This window comes from Apodemus sylvaticus, chromosome 9 (assembly GCF_947179515.1).
Source record: "Apodemus sylvaticus chromosome 9, mApoSyl1.1, whole genome shotgun sequence".
Lineage (NCBI taxonomy): Eukaryota > Metazoa > Chordata > Mammalia > Rodentia > Muridae > Apodemus > Apodemus sylvaticus.
In genome coordinates, this window is record NC_067480.1 from 105,270,665 (window position 1) to 105,282,854 (window position 12,190).

Sequence of the window (12,190 nt, forward strand, 5' to 3'; positions counted from 1 at the left end):
AAGTTAGACCCCAGGGAACCAAATAACCCTTTTAAAAAATAGGGTACAGAGCTAAACAAAGAATTTTCACTTAAAGAACTTCAGATGGCTGAGAAGCACCTTTCAGAAATGTTCAACATCATTAGGTATTAGGGAAATGTAAATCAAAACAGCCCTGAGATTTCACCTCACACCAGTCAGAATGGCTAAGATTAAAAAGTGAAGAGACAGCAGGTATTGGCGGGGATGTGGAGAAAGAAGAACACTCCTCCACTGCTGGTGGGATTGCAAGATGGTACAACCACTCTGGAAATCAGTCTGGCAGTTCCTCAGAAAACTGGGCATGACACTTCCAGAGGACCCTGCTATACCACTCCTGGGCATATACCCCAGAGGATTCCCCTGCATGCAATAAGGACACATGCTCCACTATGTTCATAGCAGCCTTATTTATAATAGCCAGAAGCTGGAAAGAACCCAGATGTCCCTCAATGGAGGAATGGATACAGAAAATGTGGTAGTATATTTACACAATGGAATACTACTCAGCAATTAAAAACAATGAATTCATGAAATTGTTAAGCAAATGGTTGGAACTGGAAAATATCATCCTAAGTGAGGTAACCCAATCACAAAAGAATACACATGGAATGCAATCACTGATAAGTAGATATTAATTAGCCCACAAGCTCTGAATTCTCAAGACACAATTAACATATCAAATGATTCCCAAGAAGAAGGAAGGACATGGCCCTGGTTCTGAAAAGAGTTGATCCAGCATTGTATGGGAGTACCAGGACAGGGAAATGGCAGGGGGGTGATTGGGAAATGGGCGGAGGGAAGAGGGCTTATGAGACGATGGGGAGGGGGGAACCGGGAAAGGGGAAAGCATTCGGAATGTAAACAAAGAATATAGAAAATTTTTAAAAAAGAAAAAGAAAAAGAAAAAAATTATAGAAGTAAAAGTAACTGTGAAAAAAAGAGAAAAATCATTTGCAAATATGGATAATCATACTTCTTCCTTTCTTATTCATAACTATAATTTCATAGACTTATTGCTCTAGCTAGTGTTTTGAGCATGATACTGGAAATCAGTATGCATAGTAATTTTAATAGAATTGTTTCAAGTTATTCTCCATTTGTGGTGGTGTTGGCTATGAGTTTCTGTTATACAGCCTTTATGATGTTGAGGTATGGTCCCTCCAGCCCTCCTGTCTCTAGTATTTTTATCACGGTGCCATGTTGGATTTTGTCAAAGTCCTTTGTTTTATCTATTTAAATGATCATGCAATTTTTTTCTTGCAATCCATTTATATGAGTCATTACACCTACTAACTTTGTATGATAAACTATCCTTGCATCTGTGGAAGAAAGCCAACTTGATCACAGAGGAGTTTTTTTTAAATATGTGTTAGTATAGCAAACTGAATAGTTTGGAAATATCTTCTTAAGAAGTTTTACATCAATGCTCTTCAAGAGATTATTTTTCTTTTCTTTTTGTTATGCCTTGTCTTAGGGCTTTACTGCTGTGGCAGACACTGTGACCAAGGCGCCTCTTACAAAGGACAACATTTAATTGGGGCTGGCTCACAGGTTCAGAGGTTCTGTCCATTATCATCAAGGCAGGAGCATGGCAGCATCCAGGCAGATGTGGGGCTGGAGGAGCTGAGACTTCTACATCTTGTTCCGAAGGCAGCTAGGAGAAGACTGGCTTCAGGCAGCTAGGATGGGGGTCTTAAAGCCCAAGCCTACAATGGCACACCTACTCCAAGTCCACACCTCCAAATAATGCCACTCCCTGGGCTGGGCATACTCTAACCACCACATGTCTCCACCAGGCTTTGGTGCTAGAGTAATACTGACTTTGTAGAAGGATTTTGTAAGTGTTCTTTCTGCTTAATTTTTTAAAATAATTTAAGAAGTTTGACCTTTGCACGCTTTTGAAAATCTTAGTAGAATTCTGTAAATCCAACTGGACCTGGGCTTCCTCTCATCAGGAACTTTTTATTATGGTTTCAGTCTCCTTGTTGTGGATCTTTTAAAATTGCTGTCTTCTTGGTATAGCTTTAGTGGTTTGGATGAAGCTAGAAGCATGTCCATTTCTTTTATAATTTCCAACTTTATGAAGTATACCATTTTATGTATTTTGGATTTCTTTGGTGTGTGCTGTGGTGTTTGCCTGTACATTTCTAATTCTATGAATGTAGGTTATCTCCTTTCTTTTGCTTAGGTGGGCAAAGGGTCACAGAACAGCTCTCGAGTTGAGGAAGTCTTGCTATTGATCTTTGTTTCTACTTTAATTTTTGGTTTAATTTTTATTACTCATTACCATCGACAGGATTTGGATCTGTTTGTTTTGTTTTTCAAAATTACTGACTTGCAAAACTAAGTCATTCATCTGTTCTCTTTCTGACTTTTTAGTGGAGGTATCTAAAATACAATTGTCCCTCTTAAGACTGCTTTTAAAGTGTCCCAGAGAGTTCACTGTGTTCTCATTTTCATTTTAGTTCTAGGAATTTTATTTATTTATTTATTTATTTATTTATTTTTATGATTTCCTCTTTGACTCATTAATCATTCAGTAAAATGTTTTTTCAGAAGCTTCCATGGGCTGCCAAGTGGAATACATATTCTTGGTGATTGGGCAGAATGTTATGTAGATATCTGTTAGTTCTATGTGGTATCTGTTTCAGATAATTCTGATGTTCCACTGTTTATTTATTTATTCTTTTTACATCTGACCTGTCTATCGGAGAAAGTAGGGTATTGAAATTACTCAGTGCTATTGGGTTTCAGTTATTCTGTCCCTAAAATGCACTATTACATTTTTTAATGAAATTAGTTGTTCCAGAGTTCTAATTTTCCCCTTGATTAGGATAAAGTGTCCTTTTCTTTTTAAAAAAAATCTCTTCTAATTTGTTCTGATGAGTTTGAAGTCTATCTTGTCAAATGGTAGAATAGAATCACCCACTTGCTGCTGGGTCCCACTTCTTGGAATGCGTTCTCCTGTCCTGTTGCTTTGAGCTGGCTCCTATCTTTGAGGGTAAAATGAATTTCTTGTAGTGAACAGAAAAATGGATTTTTGTTTCTTAATCCATGTCACTTACTTGTATCTTTTGACTGGTGAGTTGAGACCATTAAAGTTTAAAGTTTAAAGTTATTATTGAAAGGTGTGTTAAGTGCTTTCTTCCTTTTCTTTTTTCTTGTTTTTTCTTTGGTTCTTTGTGTTTTTGCCCTATTTTGTGTTTCAGTGATTATAGATTTCTTCATTATAGTAATTATAGATACATTTTTCTTTCTGTTGACTCTTTTTTGTTGTTGTTGTTGTTTTTCAAAATAGGGTTTTCTCTCCTGGAACTCACTCTGTAGACCAGACTGGCCTCAAACTCAGAAATCCACCTGCCTCTGCCTCTCATGTGCTGGGATTAGAGGTGTGTGCCACCACTGCCTGGCCACTGTTGCTTCTTGTCTATGACTATTCCTCTCTTCAGTCTGAAACATGGCCTCCAATATTCTCTATAGGGCTGATTTGAGTGATTTAATTTTTTTATCTTATTTAGAACATGGAAAGCTTTTCTTTAGCTTTCTTCTTAGCTATGACAGAATTTTGCTGGTTACAATAATCTGGCTGCTCTTTTAGGATTTCAATGGTACCGTTCAAGGCTCTGCTTGCCTTTAAAGTTTTGATTGAGAAATCAGTGAGTGCCCTCATGGTCTTTCCTTATGTGTGACTAGTGATTTTCTCCTGCTACCTTAGCACCCTCTCTTTCTTCTGTATACTTAATATTTTAACTATAACTCTTTCTTTGCCACTCCCATCTATGTAGTATTCTATGTGCTTCTTGTGTGTGCATGGGCATGTCTTTTCTTAATCTGGAGACTTTCCTTCTATGACTGTCTGGAAAATCTGATCAGGGCCATTTAACTTGGACTTTCCCCCATCAATTTTGCCTCACATTTTGAGATTGGTCATCACATGATATTCCACTGTTCATGCATGTTTCTTTCATGTGTTTTTTTTTAAGTTTTTCATATTCTTTGCTTGAGTGGCCTACTTTCTCTTCTTCACTTTCAGTTTCTGATATTTTCCTTTTTGTTTCATTCCTTCTGCACAGCAGGTATGATGGTGTGCATATGCTCTACCCAGAGAGTAGCACTATTGGTAAGTGTGACCTTCTTGAAGGAGGTGTGGCCTGGACGGAGAAGGTTTGGCCTGGTTGGAGTGGGTGTGTCACTGTGGGTGTAGGTTTTAAGATACTAATCTTAGCTGCCTGAAAGTCAGGATTCTGCCAGCAGCCTTCAGATGAAGATATAGAACTCTCAGCGTCTCCTGCACCATGCCTGCCTGGATGCTGCCATGCTCCAACCTTGATGATAATGGACTGAACCTCAGAACCTGTAATCCAGCCCCAATTAAATGTTGTCCTTATAAGACTTGCTTTGGTGATGATGTCTGTTCATAGCAGTAAAATACTAAGACAACAGGCTTTCACCTTAGTTTTCTAATTGCATTATTTTACTTTTTCAATTCCTTCTTTATTTCTGCTTAACCTCTCTTCAATATTTTTATGTTTACTGAATTTTATTTTTAAATCCTGAATTGTCTTTCTCATATCACTCAGCTATGTATTTGTATTTTCTTGAACAGCACTCAAGCATTTATTAGCATCCTCTGTAAGCCAATCAAGCTGTGCTCATGTGTGTGTGTACATCTCTGTACATGTCTGTGTGTATGTACATGTTTGCACGTACATGTGCACATGTGTGTATGTGGGTGCATGTGAATGTGTTCTTTAAACCCCTGGAGTCCTTTGATAAGTTTTATGATTGGTCTTTCACATTCTGAGTCTTTGGGTTTATCTGGGTAGCATTCATACATTTCTAAACGACTAGTGGGTTTAAGGTCAGACATACTACCTTGGCCTTCCATGTTATTTGCATTTTGCACATGTGAACTGGGCATGTGGATGTCTTTCTTTTGTTGGAACTCTTATGTGTGATTCTAGCTTACCTGAGGTTGGGGCAGTAAAGGAGTTGCATGATGAGAAGTAAAACAGGAACAGCATCAAGTTCATAAGCTGCACACTGAGAGCTAGGCCTGGGAGTATGGAGCTAGCATGGGCACAGATGTGAGCCAAAGCAGCTCAGCATGTAAAGGTAGTTAGTGAGCTGTGCTGTCATGTTTCTTACATGGGAGTGAGTGTGTGTGTGCAAGTGCTTGTACATGTGTGTGTGCACATGTGTGATGTATGTGCAGTGTGTGCATGCACATGTGTGTATGAGTATGTGAACATATGTCCACAAGCACATGTGAGGTCTGGGCATGGTGCCAGGACTGGTAGAGGTCAGAAACTAGTCAGGCAAAGGCCAGCTTACAACTTGTTGGAGAGACAGCTCAGTGGTTAAGTGCTATGCTGGTGGGTTTTATTTTGTTTTTGTTCATGGTGATTGTTTGTTTGTTGTCAAGTTGACACCAGCTAGAGAATATCTGTGTACTGTTTTTCTTCATTAATAATTGATGTGGGTGGGCACATCTCCCTGTGTCTGCTGCCAACCCTGGGTAGTTAGTCCTGGGTTGTATAAAAAAGCAAGTTGATAAGCCATGGAATACAAACCTTCTTTCATGGTTCTTGCCCCTGCTTCTTCTTAAGTTTCTACACTAAAATCTGTCAGTGATGGACTATGGTTTAGGACAGACATGTAAGCCAAATAAATCCTTTTCTTGAAAAGACCATGACTTGGGTTATGGTCTTTATCACAGTAATATAAAGCAAACTAGGGCAGAGGTCAGTACTCTATATATAAGATGTTGTCTCAGACCTGACCATGTTGTTTTGGGGATGACTGTGGAAGAACGCTGGCACTTTGGTTATGAAACTTGCTGAGTGCTTAGAACTTAATGGGCTGTTCCATGGAAGCTCAGAAGATAAGAGTACAGAGAGAAATGCAGATAGAAGCTTGAGAAAGTTCAAGACTCTCTGAAAGCCATTCGTCTATTAGTTTGAATTAAGAATCTGTGGCCTGAAGAATTAACTGTGATTTAAGGAGAAAGCAACACTACCTCCAACAAAGCCACACCTCCCGGTTCTTCCCAAACAGTTCCACTAACTGAAGCCTAAGCTATTCAAGTATGGAAGCCTAAGGAGGCCATTCTCATTCAAACCACCACACACTCATGCACATTACTATAAATGAAAATAAATGTTAAAAATTTTAAAAGAGAACTTATTGAACTGCATTAGAGTTCTGTTTGTACTCAGTATAATTTGCCTCTGTGTGCACGTGGATGGCTATTTGTTTGTTTTTAATTAACTCCCAAACACTTCGATTACTAAGAGCCTCAAAACATAAAGCATTTTTCTAGATGCTGCCCCCACATTAATTTCCAAGGAGCCTGAGCAATGACTGCTCTCGAGTTTATGATCTCGGCAGTCAGACATTGCCATGGAAATCCATAATGACCCCCAAAGCTGAGGCAACTACAAACACTCATTAAATCACAAAATGCAAGTCAGCCATTTGCAGGTTGGCCTTTGGATTTATCACATAATTAGCATTTTATGGAGACTGTTTGTTAAGGGTGAGGAGTCTGCCACTGGAATGGCCTTCTTTCCCTTCTGGTTTCATGGAGGGCTTAGAGGAAGAAGTGAAGCCTTTGATTAGCATATCAGAGTCAGTTTTAAAATGTTGCAATGAGTGGTCCCTAGGGAGTCCAGGAGTGCTTAAAAGTGTTGCAGGAAGTAGGCCACATGTCACAGGATGGCAAGGCTGATGAATCCATATGTACTTAGATTTCAATGTTACCTGTATACCCTATATATCCTGCCTCCCTGATTTCCTAAGTAATGGATTTGAACAAAATGATTTTTAAATTTAAGAAAATGTAGATGGGTCTAGGGAGACAGCTCAGCTAATAAAGAGCTCACTGTACAAGCATGAGGTCCTGAGTCCCATCTCCAGAACCACATAGGAAGCCATTGTGCCATGGGCTTATAATCCTCGTGCTAAAAGGCGGAGACAGGCAGATCCCCAGCGTTTACTGCCTATCAGCCTTGCCTGCTTAGCAAATTCCAGGCCACTGGGAGACCCTTTATTTAAAAAAAAAGTGGCAAATGCCCTGAAGAATAGAATAATTTCTGAGGTTGTCCTCTAGCCTGCACATACACTCACACTCACACACTTTTCATACTTTCACTTTAAAACATATTAGGTTAGAAGCATGCTTTTCTTCTCTACACATATAATTTGTCCATGTACTTGGCCCTTCACTAAGTTCCCACTGCCATGTGCCAGACACTAGAACTGACAGATGCATTCAACAATGACTAAAACAGCTGAGTAGTTTCCTTGCTTCTGATGCCATGGGTGACACCAGAGTTAACCAAGCAATCATAGGGATAAGTGGTGGCCACTCCAAGACATTAGAGTCTCACATGGCCTTAGCATCAGGAAGAGATCTCTGGAGAAACAATCAAGCTAGTGGATCCTGAAATATCATCTCCTTTAAGGACACATTCCCCTTGACCCTACAGACATCCACTAAATTCTAACTCTTTTACAGGGACACATTAAGGACCAACATCCAATATTAACACCTCAGAGGACAACCCTCATCCAACCATACCTGTGGCAAGAATTCCTTTCCCAGGGAGAAGTAAACAATGTCTACCATCTCCTCCTAAGGACCCAGACAGGGCAAAGCAGATCTCAGCCACGTTTGTCCTAGGGAACCAATGAGTTCATCAGACTTGCATGTCATGGGTGAGAGGTCATGGGTGAGAGGTTACTGACAAGGGCATGAGTGAACACAAAGCAGCTAACGAACTGTAGCACAATATCACATCCAGGGTGTCAATGTGGGTAACACAGCACAAGCCTCACTCAGATTAGTCTAGTTGCAGCTGTACTTTGAGTACAGTCTGCTCTGCGCAGTCTTGCCATGTGTGCATATCTCTCTATCCATCATGAGTGTCAAGTCCCCGGAGAGCATCATTAAAACCAAAACACTCAGGCACCCTGCCCCATCCACACCCACTTCCTGTTCCCTTACCCCCTGAGATCAATGGATGATGGAGTGGTGGTACATCACAGGTATCCTAAGCATCTACTGAGATATTTTCTAATGATGCTTGCTGCTGCACCTCACACACATCATACCAGCAATGTGTAGCTCTCACTGCTTCTCCCCAGTCACACTAGCCTTTGGTATCCTGCCTGTACTCCAGCCATTCTGACGGGCGTGCAGGGAGACTGGGGTCTCGCTTTCAGCCTTCCTTTCCCTGATGGCTAATAATGTTGAGGGCATGTCATGTGTTTAGTTTCATCTGTGTGTCCTCTTTCACATCCTCTGTTCCTATTCATGTCCTTGGGGTTGGCATTTGACTGCCGAGCTTTGGGAGCCCTGCATATGAGCTGCCAATAGTCCTTTGTTGAGTATGTGGTTTGTAGACATCTTCCCACCCTTTAATTTGTTTTTTTAGTCTCTTAGCAGGCCCTTGTGCAAAATGGAAGTTTTAACTTAAATGAGGTTTATCCATTTGTTCTCTAATGGGCCATACTTATGTGAAGTCTAAGAAACTCTTTGCAGAGCTTTGAATAATGAAGTTTTTATTTTTATTCTCTCTCTCTCTCTCTCTCTTCCTCTCTCTCCCTTTCTTTCTTTCCTTTTTTCTTTCCATCTTCCTTCCTTTCCTTAGGTTTATCCAGCTTTGTTTTACAAAAGAGAGAGTGTGTGTATGTATGTTGTGTAGACATGTGTGTTTTATTTGTATATGTGTGTGTAGATATGTATGTTTTATTTGTGTATGTGTGTGTAGACGTGTTTTATTTGTGTGTGTATGTATGTATAGACATGTGTGTTTTATTTGTGTGTCTGTGTGTGTGTGTGTGTGTGTGTGTGCATGTGTGTAGAGACTCCAGTGCCTGTTTCACTATGAGAGTAATTATCAGCTGGCAACAACTGTCTGGATGGGCTTTCTTTCTCCTGTGACTCTGGAATCTTGTCAAAGATAAACATGTGAATTAGTGCTTACAGAACAAAGCTGCTGAGTTTTGCTAAGGAGGGCTTAAGGAGCTTGACCAACTGTCCTCCCCCTCCCATTCCCCATTTCCCCTTCCCTCCCCTTTTCCCCCTCCCCCTACTTCTCCCCTCTTATGGAGGAAAACTGAGGCAGATCAGCAGGCAGAGTTGACAATGGAACTTCAAAGTAGTTTGATCTGGAGCATAATTCCCATGGAGGAGCCCCAAGTATCAAGGGTCTGGGTAAGAAGCCCTCAAAGGGATTCCCACAGAAACATTCAGCAGCTCAGTTTGTAGAAATTTACCTCCAGTCCGCCCAATCTTGGGGCAGAGAATGAAAGCGTCAGATACTGTAACATAAGAGAGCATCATAAACCAGATATCTCACTTTTTCCAACCCACCTCTGTCTAAAAGTGTTTAAAGACTTATTTAAAACATATTTTGTCTCCACACACACACAAATGTCTAAGACACAATAACAAAAAAAAATCTTGTATCCTACTAAATCCAAGAAAATCATGATTCAAAAAATTTGGCACAATCAATGCATCCAAATACCAAATGAATGGACTGTTAGAATTATCTACCAAAGTTCTGAAAGTGGTCATAGAAATGTTTGAACATTTAACTACAAATTCTCTTGAAACCAAATGACAACTTCAGGAAGAAAGATGTCATGGAAAAGAACTCAAGGTAAATTTATGGGATTGCAAAACAAAAATCAATAACAGAAACAAATGGGCTCAATAGTAAAGACAACGATGGAGGTCAGAACCAGAGAACTTGAAGACAGATCAATGGTGCTCACTCTGTCCGAACAGCAGAGGAAATAGACTTCAAAACAAACAAAGAGAGCAGGCCTTTGGGAACCTGTGAGAAAAGAGCAAGAATTCAAATGTACTGTCAAGACCTAGCAGAAGAGAGAAAATGAGGGCCTAAAAACATATTGGGAGAAATATTGACTGACCACATCCTAGATCTGATGGAAAAACAGATCTAGAGCTGTGCAGATGACTCATTCAGGACAGTGTTTGCCTTGCAAGCATGGGGACCTGGGTTCAATTCCCAGAGCTCACACAAAAATGAAGTGGTAGCACATGTACTTGAACACCTCGTGCTGGAATAAGAGACAGATGGATCAGTGGGGCTCAGTGGTCAGTCACCCTCATCAAACCGATGAGTTCCAGGTTCAGTGATAGACTCATCTCAAAAAATAAGGGGGAAACAACTGAGGAAGACATCAGTGTTAGCCCCTGACCTTCATGCATATGTGCATCTGTATAATGAGTCCTGACACAACGACTAACATGTAGATGCACATACAAACTCCCTTCAAACCTAGAGTTGTGACAACCTGGTAAGGCATTACACAAGACATAAACAAAAGAATTTATTCTGAAACATAATGTAATTATTTTTTGCAACCTGAAGTCAGAAGAAAGATCTTGAAAGCTACCAGTCAGATGCACTCAGACCATGAATACAAGAAACTGTTTTAAAGGAAGGAAGGCATATTTCTCTAATGCATCCACGGAGGGTCTTGGGAAGTGACTCCGTGTTTTCCAGATGCCAACCTAAAACCCTCAGCCATCAATTCTGGATCTGGGGAGATTATACTTCTGGAAGAAAGAAGAAATTAAAATGTCATCAGACTGAAGAAAACTGAAGTCATTTGCCTCTGGTGAGCTATGTTAGTTCCTCTCCCATAGCTGTGACAAAATACTGGCAGAAATAATATGAAGAAGAGCTCATTCGGGCTCACAGTTTGAAGGGCACAGTCAGTCTACCTTGGTGGGGAAGCGTGGCAAAGGGTCACATTGTGTCTACAGTTTAGAAGCAGAGTGATAGATGCTACAGCTCTGTTCATTTCTGCCTTTTCCAGTTAAGTTCAGTTCCCCAGTCCACAGAAGAGCCAGCCACAGCTGAGATGTATCCTTTCATATTACTTCAGCTAATCTAGATAATTCCTCACAGCATACCTAGAGTCTTTTGACCCAGGTAATTTCTGATACTGTCCAGTTGAAAATTTAACCATCATCCTTTCAAGAATGGCCAAAAAGACCTTCAAACAAAAAGAATTACAAAGGAGTATTGGAGAAGAACCAACATTGGAAAGGATAGACTACAGAACAACAGACATGGCATATTTCTGTTAGTGAGTTGTAGGAAGAAACCTTGGTGGTTAAAGCAAAATCACCTGAAACCAAAGATAGTGTTCACAAAGGAAAATAAAACTCCATAGAAGCAGAATTGTCATGATTCACCCAAAGGGTTAAAGGCTACCAATGCACATATAGATGATAGAAGATAGATAGATAGATAGATAGATAGATAGATAGATAGATAGATAGATAGATACATAGATACATAGATACATAGATACATAGATAGACATATAGATTGATTGATAAATTGATAGAATAGATACATAGATGAATGGATAGATAGATAGATAGATAGATAGATAGAATAGATACATAGATTGATAGATTTATTGATAAAATAGATACATAGATGAATGAATAGACAGATAGATATAGATAGATAGATAGATAGATAGATAGATAGATAGATAGATAGATAGAATAAATATATAGATGAGTGCACAGATAGATACATACACACATACATAGGTACATAGATAGATACATAGATACATAGATGGATAGATAGATACATAGATACATAAGTGGATAAGTAGATGACAGATTCAAACATCAACCAGAAAGAAAATTACACAAAAGAATATGAAATATCTCTAGTCACATGGTAAATAAACTATGATATTCTAAAATATTTTCAAGAATCCATTTATTTTCAAGGAGCCCATAGGAAAGAGGAAAAGAGAAATGATAAGAATATCAATAGGAAACTTAAAACATAATAAAATAGAAGCCCCTACACTGCACATAGAATTGCTATCTTAACTGTAAATGGGCTGAATACACTAATGAAGCTACAGAGGCTCATAATTAAAAGCAGAAGGTCAGAGAGGATACCACATGATCATGAATCCTAATAAAGCACAAGCCTGAATGTCTGAGGGACAGGTTGATCCCCACGTGCAGAAAGCAGTTCCAAGCAGAGCGTATGAAGTGCAAGTTACAAAACTGTACAAATTCTGGCTAAAAGAAGAAACTATTTGAGACCTTTCATTTCACATCAAGAACATAATTCACAAAAGAAACATG